This window comes from Miscanthus floridulus, chromosome 17, assembly GCF_019320115.1.
Source record: "Miscanthus floridulus cultivar M001 chromosome 17, ASM1932011v1, whole genome shotgun sequence".
Taxonomy (NCBI): domain Eukaryota; kingdom Viridiplantae; phylum Streptophyta; class Magnoliopsida; order Poales; family Poaceae; genus Miscanthus; species Miscanthus floridulus.
This window is the reverse complement of record NC_089596.1, coordinates 81,423,826-81,443,405: the sequence shown is the minus strand read 5'-3', so window position 1 is coordinate 81,443,405 and position 19,580 is coordinate 81,423,826.

Here is a 19,580-nt window from a genome sequence, read left to right as displayed (position 1 = left end):
ACCGACGCCCCTCCCCCACAGACATCGACGTGGGCTGGACTTCCTGGTTCCCTCTTTCTCCCTCTCTCTCTCTCTCTCTCTCTCACACTCTCCGAGAGTGACAAAATGCTTGTGTGTAATTCCTATCCTTCGTGTGTGTTTGTAAGCAGCATTGTCCCCTACCAGACTTGCCTATCTGAATAAGCCAAATATGGCATATTGACTTGCTAAATGAATTGAGTTATTTTTAATCACATCCTATTTACCCATGTTAAAAATTTTCTGTTGCCTGCAGGAAGCAATACGTGTGAATGTTTATTCTGTGCTTATGCAGGTTCAAATATCCAGTACAACTATTTTACATGGTAGTTTAACATAACTGAATAATCTAAGGTGCGGCCTATGTTTCACATCTTGAGCCTTTTACTTATTAGTTGTTATTTGTTTATTGGAATGGAGATGTTTAATGCTTTTTGTGCCCATGTCTACTGCTTTTCACGAGATCTATAGGTTTAGTTTGCACTAATGAAATGCTGGTCAAAATTCTATCCTTTCTCTGTATCCTGTGATGATTGATACTTTGAAATGAAGACATACCCGCTAAGCAACTAATTCTTCCACATAAATCATAGACATGGTTGCCTCCTTGAAACTACGCCCGTTATTGACAACAATAGTGTATTGTCTAGATTTTTGGAAAAAAGGGTTCTGTTGGTTGATAAAAAATGTGGACGTTCTTGACCTTTATATTCAATTTACTACTACAATGGCACAACCATTATTTTGATTCCAAACATTGGTACTACGAGTCGAGAGAGTTGTGGAATTTGAGTGATGCGTACGACTTACCTTTGACAAATGCACTTACATGTTGAGTTGAAAGGAAATAATTTCCATGTTTGTTAGTCTGAAGCAGATCTCAGTAACAAGCAATAGTTTTTTCTTCTGGGCATGCTAACTAAGAACATTTGATTTTTACCTCAAAAAAAGAGTTATGTACAATCATGTCTGACAGTTCAGGACAAAAGTTGTATGCAGTTTTTGAACTTTTTTTTTGTCAGAAGAACCTATATCGGTTGATTCAATGCCTATTTGTTTTATCTCCAACTCCATCATGCTTGGTTCTGGCTTACACTATCTAGCTCAGCAAAATGTTGCAGGTGATTTATGTTTCAAATTTACTGCCATTTTTTATGTATGTGTGTCAGTAGTACTCAGTTGTTTTATGATTATTCCTTTTGTGCGGGAATCCATAAGAAGCTCATCTGACGAAATGCTCCTATCAGCACCAGATTCTTTGCTTGCTTCGTTACCAGCTTATGACACACAATTGCGAGAAAGGTGCAGCATAACTTTCTCACATCATTTTAGTTTGCTGATTTATGGCTTCAACTTTTGGTTACTTCCCTAATAGGTCATTTGTTGTTTGCAACAACAGAAAAACAGCCACATCAAGGAGGAATATGTTGTTAGCTTACCATCATAATCTATAAGGTCAGGTATTTCCCTATGACAATAAAACCATGCATGTTGGGCAAACTATATGGACGGCAAAAATAAAGATTTTAGGTTGGTTATTGCATTGCCAATCTACAGTAGTATACTATTTTCTAATCCAAACATATACCTCTCACCATATTTTTGTGGAATAATTATCTGAAAAGGTTGAATATGATTGTTGGTGATTTTTCGTACAATGCATTCGTTTCTAACTACTGGATGACTTGTAAGGAGAATCTTAGAGTATATCCACTTATTGCTGAATATTAAATATCTATTGCACTTATTTGGGGATATTCATATTGTACACACAACTATGGAGCTTGACATGTGAGGAGAACAGCTAGGTGTTAAATATCTGTTCTGCTTATCGCTTGTTTCTAGAATTTTGTGCCATGAATGTAGGTGTCCTTTCTTAGCATCCAGCAAGTATCTATGATAAAAAAGGTCACCCTGTATGTCTACCGCCAGATTATGACTATTATCTGAAACCTTATGGTTGCTAGGTAATTGGTGCTTTTTCCTCTGCTCTTTTCAGTTTGGCAGCAACTTTAGCAAGATAGTCCTCTGTTTCCAAGCCATACTATATGACGCTAATGCTTAAAAATCCTTCTGGTATCCCTTGTATGTCTCTTCGTATTGGCTGTAATTCCATTCTATGTAAGACCTTTATTTCCGGTCTTCTTACGTGAGGTTGCTCATCAGGGATACGCAGGAGGAACATGTGAGCAACATATGTTATTTCTCATCAATGGCGAATTATTACAGTTGGACAGGCTGCATCAGGTAGAATTTGCTGCCAATCCATGAAGCATTTTTTTAAAACCTATTAATGATAATGAAATGCAGTGTGCTTCACCGTGAAATTTTTAAATTATCTTTAGTACTGCTATACTAAAGGAAATTATTAGGGGAGGTAACTAGGACAAACACTATATGACGTTTTCACTTCTCGGTCATGTGCTTGGGAGAGATGCCTACTCAGAATATGATCAAAATTGTCTAAGAGTTCAGTGCCATTGGAAAGTCTGTACAGATGAAGAGAAAAATTTTGATGCTATAACTGGCCTGACCAGAATATGATCAAAACTGTGAGTTTAGTGCCATTGAAAAGTCTGTACAGACGAAGAGAAAATTTTTGATGCTATAACTGGCCTGACGTATGTACCTGATTACGTATGTGACCCTGAAAGATAGGCTGTCCATGTTAGAGAGTGAAAGTAAGATACGATGAAATGAACATTTAGGAATTCTAAAAAACCATTATTGGAATGTAATGATCTAGAGAGTTTGATTGTAGATGGACAGCCTTGCACTGGATTTGCGTTCTTAGTGTATCCTTCTAAATTAGACTCTGAGGTCACCCATTATAACATTTCTGGTGAATCTATGTCGTTTCTATATGTGTCCGTCTACATTTTTTGTTTTCAAGATTAGAAAAAAATGGCTTCCTTAGATGTTAGTGTCCGCCTCAGCTATAGGTATTCATTACCAAACTGTCCACCAGTTGCTTGTTAGGTATTCATTGCCAGTACCATATTATAGTGTTCCCTTCACAGATGGTTGCTTTCTTCAGAAACAAATTAGAACCGGATGGTCTACACTATGCTTCGTACTTCCCTAAAGCTATTGCATGAGGCTCTGCTTCTACTTAGATTTCACACACATGTTCATATAAAACTTATGGTAATAAAAAAGGGCTTCCAATTATGTACCTTTGATCATGTTTCAGTTTGGGGAAAAATGTTTTCTAACATTGTGCCATAATGGGGTCTGGGTTTTATTCATGTTCATTTTGTTTTTACCTATGATAACATGTCACATTGACCTTCCCTTTAATTAAATTACTGTTTTTGGTTCACAGACCATTAGCTGCATGCTATATAGATGCCTCCAAGACCAAAAAAAAAGTGATTTGGTCCTTATTGCTGGTTTTATTTCCATATCCCTGACAAGCATGTTTAGTACAATATATTTTTTACTTTTTGTTGGCCAGTCGTTCTAGCTAGAACCTATGTGCATTCTCCCTCCAAAAAAAAAAGAACCTATGTGCATCCACATTTTAGTTGTCCGTTCGCTTCAATGAAAAAACAAGCCAAAACACTGTTCCGGCTGATTTGTTGTGAGAGAAAAACACGGTTCCGGCTGAAAAAACAAGCTGAAAAGTACGGATTATAAAACAAGCAAACAGGAATGTGGTTCGAACTGCAGAGCATCCCGGGTTTTTATCTGGTTGCGGTGGTGCAGCCTGCAGGTGAGGGCACGCAGGCAAGGTGGTTACATCCTGCAGGCAACGGGTGAGTGCTGCTTCCATAGCAGTAGTCTGTCTTTGTTGCATTTAGTTCCAATTGATATTATAGTTCTTCACAATTTCTTAATTCATAGAATTCCGCTCAGCTTCGCATGGCCTTGTTGAGAATTCTCCATTCTTGAGATCATCAGGTTGTTGACCTTTTACCATAAGCCTGAATGATATCATTAATAACATGCCAAGCCATTGTGAAGGATCAGCTCTCCAGAACATGGTTGGTCACATTGCTACTTTTTCTTCATCTTCTACATAGTTTTTTCTTATTTTGAGCCCAGTTATTTTTCAGTTTCATTTTGCTCTCTATTTTTCTTTAAAGATGCTAGACTTTGCTTCCTCATTATTTCCAGTTCCCAGCCAGTTGTTTCTTGTCTACTATCTATTCTTTTTATGGTAATTCAATATTGTGTACATCCATGTCATACAAAAAATCATTGCCTTGTGTTGTCCTGCTGCAGTTTCTATCAAAGTCTATGGGGATCTACACATGAAGGGTCATATCAATGGTGCTCAGGGGATGCTGGTCAAGATCAACTAAGGGGGTGTTTGGATCCAGGTACTAAAATTTAGGAGGTGTGTCGGGAGGATGTTGCATGTGGTGTTCAGATACTAATAAAAAAATAAATTACATAATCCGTCAGTACTCCACAAGATGAATTTTTTAAGTCTAATTAATCCATCATTAGCACATGTTTACTATAGCAAAACATTGTCAAATAATAAACTAATTAGGCTCAAAAGATTGGTCTCACAAATTAGTCGCAAACTATATAATTAATTTCATAATTAATCTATATTTAATACTCTATGTATGTGTCCAAACATCCGATGGGACAGCGACTAAAATTTAGGAGGGGCAACCAAACACCCCATAAATAGTGCTATTGATGACAGTGAATAAGAAAGAAAACTTTGCTCTCTTTGTTGGGGTTGAAGAGGGGTTCAGCCGTTGCTGTGTCAAACTATGTAGATGCACCTTCTTTGCGCATATTTACTATCAAACACAGTTCTAAATCTAGATTGAATATCTTCATCATGGGTTCTTATCACTCAGCAGCGGATGTAATATAAGCCTATACACATCCTTGATGTATATGTGCCAACATTATTTCTTATATTGCAGTCTGTATATTCTCCATATTCGGAATCTTTCCTGTGCGCGCGCCCTGTATACGGTACGGAGTCAGAGACAGAGACACAGTGATCTGATCCCGTATCCGCCGCCCGCCGGCCGTCTCCTCGTCGTCGTCTCCCTCCCGCCTCCGGCCTCCCGCAGACCCGCACCGCGCCGCAGTAAAACAATGGCGACGCCGATACGCTCCATGCTGACGAGGGTGTGTATCCCCTCTTCGGCTCGCCGCCTTCAGGGGCGCCCCAGCAGTACGCCCAATCAGATAGACCAGGTGAGTTCGATTCGCCCCGTCCATCTCTCGCCCAAGCTGGTTAGTGCATGGCAATGGCATCTCCCTTCTCCCGTGCTTAATTTGATATACTCCATCGCACCTGCAGCTTCTCAAACTGAGTTTTGTATCCCCTCTTGCCGCTTTGGTTGTTTGTTTCTGAGATTGTGCTGCTCTACGTGTTCACCATCTACTAGTCCTGCTGTAGTACGAGTACTAGTATACACTACTACGGGATACATAGGACACAGTTACGATTTTCCAGTCATAACTCATAACCCACCCTGTCCGTCAGAGGCACGTGATATGAAGGCAAAATATTAAGTGCAAACTATATTTTTAATGTAATCATGAAAACTATCTTCTAGAATATACTAAGAGTTTTTAAAATGTTTGAAACTATTGCATCTATTGATGGACATTGCCACAAATTTGAGATTCAAACTCCATCTAAAAAATCATACGAAGATAACAAATTTCAGATGCATTTGCACGAGAAGACAAAATTTCAAGGAATTTGTCTTCTAATGCATGCAAATTTGTTATTTTTGTATGATTTTTTACAAAACGTGTATGATGTCAAGTTTTGTGGCAATGTTCATCAATAGATGCACTATGGATGTGCATAATTTTATTTTTATTTTTTTAAATGCTTAAGTATGTATTCGAAGATTTAGTTTGCACCGAATATATTGCCTTGGATATGAGTCTCTTTTTATTATTCATATCCCGAACCCAGCTCTTTTCCATATACCTTTTACCAAATAGTGGGAAACCTATCCTTCCATTCTCACCTATCATAACCCATAATCCAAATGTCACCTATTAGATTGAATCGGTCAATGTATGCATACAACAATATAACGATTTTGAATGCTGACGGACACAACTAAATATGAATAATTGTTATTCACTCATATTCCATGTACATCTAAGCCTTAAGGGGCCTCTGTATCATAAGTATAAAGTAAATTTATCCGCTCTTCTTACTGGCTTAAGTTTTTTTGGGGGCTGATCGAATATGCAACTCAAAACTATATATACTCGCTTCGCATTGATCTCAGACTATCAATTAAAAGTTGTGACCACTGAAAAGGTCTGAAGCACTTGACTCTGGCAATTTTGACCTCGCTTTCTGTCGGTGCAGAAAGTGACCAACAAGTAAATATTTGTAGTTTTGCCGTACGTTGTGATCGGAGGTGGCCTAGCACTCAATGACACAGGGTTTATACTGATTCAGGCAACTTGCCCTACGTCCAGTTTGAGTCGGTCGGTGACTTTATTCCTGAGCCCAGGTGCTCGAAGTTTGCAGTGGGGTTACAAACGAGAAGGAGAAAGATGGGGTGTACGAGAGGTCCGGTCGGACTCCGGTCGGAAGGGCCGAGAGCGACAGGAGCTCCGCTATGAGCTATGTGTTCAAGCGTGTGCTTGAGGTTCGAACCTGGCGGTTCTGTGGTTGTGAACTAGTGAACTTGGTCGATCTAATGAATCTGGATTCGCCTGAATGTTGGGAGAGAGCACATCCCCTTTTATAGATGAAGGGGATGGCCTTACAAGTGAGAGGGAGAGAGTACGTATGCTTTTAAGTCTTGTTGCCCACGCCGATGGGTACAGGATGATGGTAGGCGCCCATAACACTGTTGGATGTCAGATGCACGTGGGAGGCTGTGTCGTTTTGTTTGGGTATGGCAGATGTCGGTACCTGCTATATTGTTGATGCCCAGAGGCATGTGAGGAGTTTCACCATGTTTACTCGGTACGGTAAATGTCGACGCCCACAACACTGTCGATGCCCAGAGGCATGTGGGGGCATTATCGTATGGGAGTTAATGGCACCCACAATACTGTAGGGAAAATGTCGGCGCCTAGAACACTATTTGTGTCAGGGTGGTTGCAGAGTACTGTTCCTACAGGTGTACAGGGTACGGCCCCTGGTATCGTGGTTTGACTTGTGCACCCTGCCTTGCTGTTGATGCAAAAGTGGATCTGCAAACACAAAGGGCTAATACCCGAATCGATATCCAAAGCGTGCCAGTCGATTTGACCTGCTAATCGACAAGGATGAAGATACGAACACTTTGGTCCTGACAACAGCGATACGCCCGTAAGTCACGGCCAAGAGGTGCTCACGCGGAACTCGAGAATCGCCGAAGGTCGCACTGAAACGATGCAGCTCGCCGAATCAATGAGAACTCGTAAAAAAGGAAAAATATGCAAATTGACGAAGTCGCCGGAAAGTAAGTAGATGCAAATAGGAGTAAAAATTGGTTTTGATATTGATTGATCTCTCTTTCTTACATTGCCCCTCACTCCATATTTATACCCTGATCTAAAGAGACACAACCGAACACAACTAGGACACCAAGCCCATATCTAAGGAAACACGTGACTCTTACATGAACCATACTCTAACAAATATAGAAAAGGAAATCAACTCCTATCTATTTCCCTGTCCGCCTTAATTACGATGAAAATCTTGCCATCTTCCTTCCCATCGGCACATCCCCTGTTTCATCGGTAGTAGTCTTCAAGTCTTCCTTCATCGGCATACTCACTGCTGCATCGGCAGTAATCTTCAAGCCTTCCTCCATCGTCATACTCACTGTTGCATCGGCAGTAGTCTTCAAACCTCCCTTCATCGGCATCGACAATAACACCTCCAACCTCATCGGCAACGCCCGAGTCTAAACCAACCTTTCCATTGACCATCACCAGCTATCGGCAACCATCTTTACAAGCTGGCTTTCATCGGCTATCAAAGTACACAGTAACCTTCCCCTCGCCGATTAGTCCACTCCGATCATTATCACGTACAAAAAAACGGTGTCAACACATGCCCCCCAATTTCGGAGTATAAAACCATTAATGCTCCGAAATTTACTCCGGATAACGCTTGCCTTTGCCCGATTACCGTAACTCATTCTCCAAGCCAAAACTTGATTTGTTATCAAATCCAATCAAATCTAATCTTAATTCACGCACTTCAGTAAATATCGCACAATCGCCAACCACTCTTGCCTTGATCATGGTTAAGATACCGAAACAATAACCCATCGGCAAGATCTTAACATGATAATGCTGCCATTTTCAGAATTAAAATATCCTGTATCGATATCCCTTCCAAGTCATGATTACTTGTCATCAACTCATCTGTACAATCCCCTGATTATCGCGTGAACATTTACCATATCCATCTGAACCGCCTTGACCTATATGCGCGCGACATAGAGATAAGTCCAAAATACCCTTATTCCGGGCGGCTTATAAATAGATTTCTCCGGAACCCTCATTTTCTACCTTCAGCCTCCAATCCTTGGCATTCTCTCTCTCCAGCGGCGACTCCGACGAACAACTGCGCGACCTCAACCAACAAGAACCCTTCTCCGGCGCTAACTTCAAGTCTCCGGCTCGTACCTCCACCTTCCTCAAGACAATGGCCATCAACTTCGACGTCCCCGCGGTTCGCTCCACTTCCATTACCTTTTACTTTGATCTTTTTGCAAATTCATTCAGTTGGTGATTTTTCCTTTCTTCTGTTCTCTGGATTCTATAACCTTAGGAACTGCGCAACAAATTAGTTATCCCAACCGATCAGCCGCACGTCCAATGCCTTGGACCAATGGGCAACCCAGATCCAACCGATCTGATCAATGCAGAGGTTAACAGAATCCCCTTTAGAGCCCAAAATTTCTCTCTGAATTTATGGAAAGACACATTCCGATCTTGGCCCAAAACCACCAAAGGGTGGAAAGATTGGTACTTGAGGGTTAATAGATCGATGCAAGTATACTGGGCAGAACGAAGGTTAGACCAATGCATTAGGCTATCTATTGCCGATATGCAGAAAAATGAATCAATGATAATTGCAGCTGCTTATTTCTGGTCAGACACGACCAACACTTTTATGTTTGGACATGGCCCAGCTACTCCTACCCTTGCCGATATCCACATGCTTACTAGCTTGGACATCTCAACTGCCGATGAAGGCTCCATCTATGGTAGAAAGTCTGAATATAGGGTGAATACCCGCAACATCGGCGGTTGGACAGGATACATTCAAGAATACCAGAAGACCGGGACACTTAACCAGAGGGAACATGCCACATTCCTGAATATGTGGTTAGAAAAATTTATCTTCTGTGGTCGATCAGTAGGACCAACCAACGCCTTCCTCCCTGCAGCTGAACTTTTGGCTAATGGCGTAAGGTTTCCTCTTGGCCGATACCTTCTAAGCTCCACTTATCATCTTCTTCATCAAGTGTCTCAGAAACTTTTGCTTGGCGAACCCATCGGCAACCTGGGAGGCCCGTGGTGGTTTATCAACATGTGGCTGAATGCCCATATGCACAAACGTTTGCAATGGGACTTTTTTGCTCAACAATTCCCACGAGAAATTGCTGAAGACTATGTGCTTGGGGATGATGAATCGGCAACACGCTCACCCCTCAATTTTGGTGAAGCCATAATTGTCCTTCCTGGAACAGAAGCCAACGAAGACCAAATCGGCAGATTCTTTCAAAGCTTCTACAATGGTCTTTCTCGTGATCATAGGGCCTGGGTGCCTTATATTGACGAAGAAAACAGATTCCCCCTTCTTTTCAACTTTGCCGATGACACTCTGAATCAAGATAATGAACTCATGATGGCTATCATCACTCCCAGGGCAATTCCAGTAAACACATTCGGCAGCGGGAAAAACACCAACATTAAGTATGAATTTTACAACCCATCGGCAGTATCCCGCCAATTGGCTTTTGGGCAACTGCCAATCAAACTCTGCTTTGCCGATGTGATCAAACCCAGGGAAACAATCACCTGCGGAACAGATTGGAACAAGGTAGTACAACTCTCCCCCGATGCCGATACTACAGATGTTGATATATCCACCTGGACACCAATATCTTTCATCACCGAGTCATATAAGCAATGGTGGCGAGAGTGGAAAGAACAACTGTTCGCAACTTCTGCTCACACATATCGGCACATGATCGATCCTGAATATGCCATCCCTGACGACGCGGTAAGTTTCTTTTAACTCCCTTCTGCTTTTCCCTTCATATATCAGTAACTGATTCTCTTGTAACAGGTTAACAACCCAGCACCATCGGTGAGCAAAAGTGGGAAACCCTTCAATCTTCGGCCTGTTTCCCCAACATCGCCGATCAGCTACAACGCTCCCACCTTAGCCGCTTTGACCCACCAGAAGATTCGTACCAAGACCATCACTTCCAAGTCCAAATTGGCTACATCCAGGGCTACTCCATCGGCTGCTGCTACAACCTTGGTCAAAGCATTCAAGGTAACAACCTTGTTTATTTTTACTTATGCCGATCACAAACTGTATTAACCTTAATCATCAGGGGGTAAGAGCTGCTACTGGATCGTCATCGGCAATTCCGCCGATATCAAGCACCACTTCTTTCGATGAACCTTCAGAGGTAGCTTCTTGACTTTACATTTTATCTGTTAAATATCATATCTTACACTTGTTTTGCAGCAACAATTGGGTACATTGGCAAACGTACCAGATGTCCAAGCTTCACAGCCAACAAGTGTCGATGCCCCCCAGCCAATCGTTGCCGATGCCCAAGCAAAGCGCAAAGCTTTAACAGATACTGAAGCACAGCCAAAACGACAAAGGTCTATGCTGATCCCTACATCTGCCCCAATGTCATTGGTCATCATACCTCAAGAGCCCACCACCGATGAAGTCACAGAGGATATCCCATCGGCAAGCTCAGCCGATCCCCCACACGACATACTCCAGGTTGCTTCCTCCAGTCAAGCACAGGAAATTGCCTTGAAACAGGTAAACCGATCAACCTAGCTGATTTACAATACTCATACTTACCCTTAACTGATCTCCTTTTCTCTCTCTCAGGAACAAGATTCCCCGAACAACCTATTTTCCTTTGCCATTGACATTTCTGACGACGATGGAGAGGAGACAAGTTCTTCCCTTGCACTGGGAACAATATCGGCAGAGACTAAATCCAAGTTGGAAACCCTCCTGAACTTGCTACAGCAAGGTACCGCCCAACTGGTAGATGACTCGGACCCCGTAAAGGCAATTTTCAAAACAATTCGTGGCCAGGTCCCTGCCGATGTTGAAGAAGTACTCTTCCCAGCAGCTCATTTAGAAAGCCGCCAACTGCAATATCAACGGGCTGCTCAGCGCATTGCCGATAGAGCAGCTCAAGCTCAACTCAAAGAAGAGATGCTACAACTGAAACAAATTGCTGATGAGAAGCACAAGGGCATCGTCAACTTGCAGACTTCGGGTGCTGCACTCAAGCAGAAAATCTTGGATTTATCAGCAAGGAAGATAGCTCTATTGGCTGAATTGAAAGAAGTCGATGCAGCCTTAACTCATGCTCAACAAGAAGAAAGCCAGCTACCCAATGCCGTCAAAGCCCTTCAGCAAGAAAGAGATATCCAGGCTCGCAAAGCTTTAGCCATGAAGAAAAAACTCAAGCCTGTGGAGGGTGCTGCCGATGACGATATCAAAGAAATAGAGGAAGCCGACCAGATTCGCCTGCGTGCGATATTAGCTATCCAATCCTTGTTGAACTTGTAATCTTATTTATTGTATCGGCACTTTATGAGACATTGACATCCTTGCATAATTCTAGCCGATAGTACTGTTATCGGCACTTATACTTTTATGCATCTATCCAGATACTAGGGTAATATTTCTTTAAATATTTTCCATTTAACGCTCTGGGAAACACAACCCCTTCGAGGGTTTCTAAAATATATGCATTACCAGGAACAGACTGATTTATCCGATATGGACCTTCCCAATTAGGAGACCACTTTCCAAACTTTGAACTTTTAGTCCCAATCGGTAAAATCAATTTCTAGACCAGATCTCCATCGGCAAACTCCTTTACTTTCACCTTCTTGTCATACCATCTAGCTACTCTTTTCTTATTTTCTTCGATACTAACTAAAGCCCTTAACCGATGACCCGCCACATCTTCCAACTCATCCTTCATAAGAGTATTATAATCATCGGCTGTCAGCTGATTTTGAGAACGTATTCGTCTAGAGCCAACTTTAATTTCCCAAGGCAATACTGCATCGTGTCCATATACTAACTGATAAGGCGTTACTTTGGTTGCACCATGACATGACATCCGATATGACCACAAGGCTTCATTTAATACTGTATGCCACCTCCTAGGATTTTCTTCAATTTTGCGCTTAATGAGTTTGATGATCCCTTTGTTAGAAGCCTCAGCTTGACCATTAGCTTGAGCATAATATGGAGAAGAATTTAAAATTTTAATTCCCATACCTACAGCAAACTCATCAAATTCTCCTGATGTAAACATAGTGCCCTGATCGGTAGTGATAGTCTGAGGAATACCAAATCGGTAAACAATATGCTCTTTCACAAAATCAATCATATTGACCGATGTCACCTTTTTTAAAGGAATTGCCTCAACCCACTTTGTGAAATAATCGGTAGCAACCAGAATAAATTTATGTCCTTTACTCGATGGCGGATAAATCTGACCAATGAGATCAATAGCCCATCCCCGGAACGGCCACGGTTTGATTATAGGGTTCATAGCCGATGCAGGCGCTCTTTGAATATTACCAAACTTTTGACACCCCTGGCATCCTTTAAAATATTTAAAACAATCTTCAAGAATAGTCGGCCAATAGTACCCATTCCTTCTGATCATCCATTTCATCTTGAAAGCCGATTGATGTGCCCCACATACTCCTTCATGAATTTCACCCATCAAGCTTTTCGATTCATCATTGCTAACACATCTAAGTAAAACTCCATCTATAGTTCGATAATATAATTCATTATCGAGGAGCACATATTTGGTAGCTTGGAACCTTATACGTCTCTCAACCTTTCTATATGGATCCTTTAAATAATCGACAATCTCTTTCCTCCAGTCATCGGTATCAACTGCCGATGTTAGCACTTCCTGAATAGGCTGATACCCTGAAGCATGCTGAGCTAGTCGATTAGCTTCCTCATTATGCAATCGAGAGATATGTTCAAGACGAAAACCTCTAAATCCTTTCAACAATTGCAAACATCTTTCATAATACGAAATCAAAGCTTCACTTCGGCATTCATAAATTCCAGCCAATTGATTTATAACTAGCATAGAATCACCAAAGATTTCAACAACATCGGCACGTATCTCCTTCAGCAATTCTAACCCTTTTATCAAGGCTTGGTATTCAGCTTGATTGTTTGTCGCTGTAGCAACAATCGGCAATGAAAACTCATACTTCCTTCCTTGAGGTGAAATTAACACAATGCCGATACCTGCTCCTTCACCACATGTGGACCCATCGAAGAAAAGTGTCCAGGGAGCAACCCCCAGAGAGTCCACTGTATTACAATGCTGAGTGACAAAATCAGCCATCACTTGCCCTTTAACTGCCTTAGTTGATTTGTAACGTAGTTCAAATTCTGATAATGCTAAAATCCATTTGCCGATTCTACCACTTAATATCGGCATCGACAGCATATACTTGACCACATCGTCTTTGCATATGACCGTACATTCAGCAGATAACAAATAATGCCTTAATTTGACACAAGAAAAGTATAAACACAGACACAATTTTTCGATGGCCGAATACCTCGTCTCAGCATCCACTAATCTTCTGCTCAAATAATAAATAACACGTTCTTTCCCTTCAAATTCTTGAATAAGAGCTGAACCGATAACTGTATCATCAGTTGACAAATATAACCTGAAAGGCTTCCCATGTTGAGGTGGAACTAGCACTGGAGGATTTGATAAATATTTCTTAATTTCATCAAGGGCTAATTGCTGTTCAACTCCCCATACAAATTCCTGATCAGCTTTCAATTTAAGTAGTGGGCTGAAAGCCTTGATCTTACCCGATAGATTAGATATGAATCTTCTAATGAAATTAATCTTACCGATCAAAGATTGCAATTCAGTCTTATTGGCAGGAGCAATCACCTTGTTAATTGCATCAATAGACTTCCTACTGATTTCAATGCCCCGCTGATGCACCATAAAACCCAAGAATTGTCCTGCCGATACACCAAATGCACATTTATTAGGATTCATCTTCAATCCATGCTTCCTTGTGCACTCCAGTATCTTTCGCAGATCGGCTAAATGTGCTGTGATATCTCCAGACTTAATCACTACATCATCAATGTAGATCTCCACTAATGTGCCGATGTATTCATGAAAAATAAAGTTCATAGCTCTTTGATAAGTAGCACCGGCATTTTTCAAACCAAACGTCATGACTATCCACTCGAACAACCCCACATGACCTGGACATCTGAAAGCAGTCTTGGGAATATCTTCTTCAGCCATGAATATTTGATTGTAACCTGCATTACCATCCATGAAGCTGATAATTTGATGTCCAGCCGCAGCATCAATCAACAAATCAGCAATCGGCATTGGATAGCCATCCATCGGTGTGGCTTTGTTGAGATTCCTGAAATCAATACAGACACGAAGTTTTCCATTTTTCTTATAAACAGGAACCACATTAGAGATCCACTCTGCGTATCGACATTGCCGAATAAACTTTGCTTCAATTAATTTAGTTATTTCGGCCTTAATGTCAGGAAGTACATTAGGGTTGCATCGGCGCGCTGGCTGCTGATGTGGCCGAAATCCAGATTTGATAGGTAACCGATGTTCAACTATCAATCGGTCTAATCCAGGCATCTCAGTATAATCCCAAGCAAAACAATCTTTATACTCTTTTAACAAATCTGTTATTCGCTGCTTACACTTGGAATCTAACTTAGCACTAATAAAAGTAGGTCTTGACCTATCGCCATCACCAATATCTACTTCTACTAAATCATCTGCCGATGTGAACCCTTGACCTAATTTTCCATCATCGGCAAACCTATCCATTAAAACTCTTCTTCAGAACCGACTGCTTGGATCGGTGGAATTTCATAATCAGCAACTCTAAGGAACTCTTTTTCCCAAGCTTCTCCTGATATGTATTTAGTTCGCTCATAAGTATCTGATTCTGCCGATGCGATGATATAAGAAGAATCACCAGGGACGACCTCAATCTTATCCCCAATCCACTGTACGAGGCATTGATGCATTGTAGAAGGAACACAACAATTAGCATGAATCCAATCCCTCCCTAGAAGCAGATTATATGCACCCTTGCCGTTGATAACAAAGAACGTCGTTGGCAAGGTTTTGCTGCCGATGGTCAATTCAACGCACACTGCCCCTTTAGCCGGTGACACATTGCCTTCAAAATCTTTCAACATCATATCGGTTTTGGTCAAGTCTTGATCTCCCTTACCAAGTTTCCGATACATCACGTAAGGCATAATATTAATCGCAGCCCCTCCATCAATAAGTACCTTAGACACAGGCTGCCCATCAACTCTGCCCTTCACAAATAAAGCCTTAAGATGCTGTCTCTCGTCATCGGTAGGTTTCTCAAAAACAGCCATCATTGGATCTAGTGTTAACTGAGCTACTTGATCAGAGAGAACAACTTCTTCCTCATTACCAGATAGTGCCAAAAACTCCATCGGCAACATGAATACCATATTAACATCTGCCGATGGACCCTTATTTTTGTGTTTTACCTGCCACTGCTGATGACCGGGCCTTTCGTTGGAGGAATTTTCCTCTTGGTATAAATCCTCCTGACGCTCACGTTGCATCCTCCTTCTCTGCGTCTTTGTCAGACCTTCTGGGCACCATCGAGGAAACTTGGTTTTCCAAACTGGCTGATAACAAGTCCTAGTTGGTTCTACACGACGTATATTAGGGTCCCTGTAGAATATTTCCTCATCGGGAACTCTTGCGTTTGCCATCTCCTCAAGCTCCTCTTGATTCCTTGGAAAATATCCAGCGCGTTTACCAAGCCTCTCATGTACACTAAGTCTGCCCCCCAGCCGATCATGCACTGATGCTCTGCCTCTGATCGGCTCATTGATAGACAAACCCTGATTACCAAGTTGAAACCTCCTTTCTGAGCGATTGACCCCGTAATAACCATTACACTCAGGGCAATTTTCAACAGTTGGCAATTTAATACCTTCTTCCCAGCAATGGATGAAAAACGGACATCTCCAATGATCTTTATGTCGATTCCATTCTTCCTGACGTCTCACTTCTTGCTGTTGTCGATATCGGTCATTACGTCGACGCCAACCCTCCTGCTGCCTTCGATGAGTAATCACAATGCCAGGTCGAGGAGGATTTTTGGAACTACTGCTTTCTCCTAGCAAACCCTTACTTTTTGCATCATCGGTAGTTATCCGATGTTGGGGGTCCACTGACGCGTTTTTCTCAGCAGCCTCTGACGTCAATACCTTGGTCTTTCCTTTGGCATCCAACATATTTGCTGGAAAAGGGTGTTGATCAATTTTCATCGGCTTCTGGGCCTTGGAAGTACCAAACTTAATTCTCTCAGATTCAATAGCCGATTATAACTGTTGCCTGAACACCTTGCACTCATTTGTACTGTGTGAAGTTGCATTGTGCTATTTGCAGTACAAGATCTTCTTCAACTCTTCTGCCGATGGGATCACATGATTAGGTGAGAGCTTAATTTGGCCCTCTTGAAGCAGAAGATCAAATATTTTATCGGCCTTGGTGATATCAAAGGTAAACTTTTCTGGCTCTTTTTGACCAAAGGGACATGATATCGGCTTTTTATTCTTAACCCACTCAGCTAAGCCGATAACTGGTTCTTCATCAGAGTCAGAATCTCCTACTTCTTCAACAAATGATACCTTTTTACTCCAATTCTTTTTAGGTTCAAAAACCCTAGTATCTTGATCAGAGATCCTTTGCACAAGATGACTGAGGCTTTCAAACTCCTGAGAAGCATATCTGTCTTTAAGATGTGGCAATAACCCTTGGAAAGCCAGATCGGCAAGCTGCCGATCATCCAGCACCAGGCTGTAGCACTTATTTTTTACATCTCGTAGCCTTTGTACAAAGCTTTCTACCGATTCATCATTACGCTGTCTCAATTTTACTAAATCGGTAAGCTTCTTTTCATGGATTCCAGCAAAGAAATACTTATGGAATTGTTTTTCTAGATCAACCCAAGTAATAATGGAATTTGGTGGTAATGAAATGAACCATGTAAATGCTGATCCAGACAAAGATGATGAAAATAATCGAACTCTTAATTCATCTCTGTTAGCTGCCTCTCCACATTGAATAATGAAGCGATTGACATGTTCCATTATTGATGTATCATCTTGCCCAGAGAATTTAGTGAAATCTGGTACCTTGTACCGATTTGGGAGAGGAATTAAATCGTATGCAGGAGGGTATGGAGTCCGATAAGAATAAGTATTGACCTTGGGCTTTATCCAAAACTGATCCTTCATAATTTCTGCTATCTTATCGGCCCAAAAAGCATCAGCCTCCTGCTGACGAACTGGTTGAATTTCTACAGGAGGTGCCTGCTGACATCCCTCCACATATCTTTGTGGCCCACGATCTCCAGCAATCGGCATATTTGCCGTTACTTGTGGTCCATTAGCCTGTTGGAAAGGATTCATCGGCTGAGCTGCCGATGCTTGATTCTGGAAACCAGCTTGCATATGACCTTGTTGAATCCCTGCAACCTGCGATGGCTGGTAATTTGCTGATATTGTTGGATAATTATAACCAGTTTGAGGCATGAACTGAACCCCAGTTTGACTCATAGCAGGGGCTTTCTGCTGCATCGGCAGTAAGCTCGCCGATGGACTTGAATTGAATGTTTGAACCATAGGCATCTGGAAACCTCCTGGAGTTGGTTGCACAGAAGTAGTTGCGGCATATTGAGGCACTTGAGCCATCGGCGAAACGGCCGATGGTATAGGAGCTCTTCCTACTACATCAAACACTTGAGGTAATCTAGGATTGAAAGCAGATGACTCCGGAGGCATACCATATCCCCACCAATTAGTAGGAATCTAGCTATTCTGAGACACAGGGCCTGACATAGCTGATGCCGATAGATCTGTATTAAGCTGAACTCGCCCTCCTGGTAGTACCTGATCTGATCGTATCGGTGTAGATTGAATATTAGGTAAGCCTGCCAATACTGGAGGGGAAGTAACTTCTGTACCCACAACGGCCGAAGGAGCCGATGGAGTTTTGACAGATGCCGGCTCTGGTTGATGATAGGTAGGCCCAACGTAATGTGGTGCCGCTTGTCCTTCTTTGAGAGTTCGAACCACAGCATTATGAACAGTATTGGACAGCACATTGGAATGATTAATCAAAGCATGATTTACTGCAGAATTAACCATCTCTTGAAGTTTACCAGGATTGGAGTCAAAGGTAACCTGCCGAGGCAACGGCAAATCTTGCTTCTGGATGACTTGTCCACTCTTGTTCAAGCTAAACGATCTCAGACAAAGCTGCTTGTATTCTTCTACAGCCTTTTCCATAGCCTGCCTCTGTTCTTCCTTGAGATCTTCTTCTGATACTGTGATAATGTTCCCTGAATCGATCTCGGGATTGAACATATTGATTGATTGGTCCCACCGGGCGTGCCAAAAGATGTGTTGATGCAAAAGTGGATCTGCAAACACAAAGGGCTAATACCCGAATCGATATCCAAAGCATGCCAGTCGATTTGACCTGCTAATCGACAAGGATGAAGATACGAACACTTTGGTCCTGACAACAGCGATACGCCCGGAAGTCACGGCCAAGAGGTGCTCACGCGGAACTCGAGAATCGCCGAAGGTCGCACTGAAACGATGCAGCTCGCCGAATCAATGAGAACTCGTAAAAAAGGAAAAATATGCAAATTGACGAAGTCGCCGGAAAGTAAGTAGATGCAAATAGGAGTAAAAATTGGTTTTGATATTGATTGATCTCTCTTTCTTACATTGCCCCTCACTCCATATTTATACCCTGATCTAAAGAGACACAACCGAACACAACTAGGACACCAAGCCCATATCTAAGGAAACACGTGACTCTTACATGAACCATACTCTAACAAATATAGAAAAGGAAATCAACTCCTATCTATTTCCCTGTCCGCCTTAATTACGATGAAAATCTTGCCATCTTCCTTCCCATCGGCACATCCCCTGTTTCATCGGTAGTAGTCTTCAAGTCTTCCTTCATCGGCATACTCACTGCTGCATCGGCAGTAATCTTCAAGCCTTCCTCCATCGTCATACTCACTGTTGCATCGGCAGTAGTCTTCAAACCTCCCTTCATCGGCATCGACAATAACACCTCCAACCTCATCGGCAACGCCCGAGTCTAAACCAACCTTTCCATTGACCATCACCAGCTATCGGCAACCATCTTTACAAGCTGGCTTTCATCGGCTATCAAAGTACATAGTAACCTTCCCCTCGCCGATTAGTCCACTCCGATCATTATCACGTACAAAAAACGGTG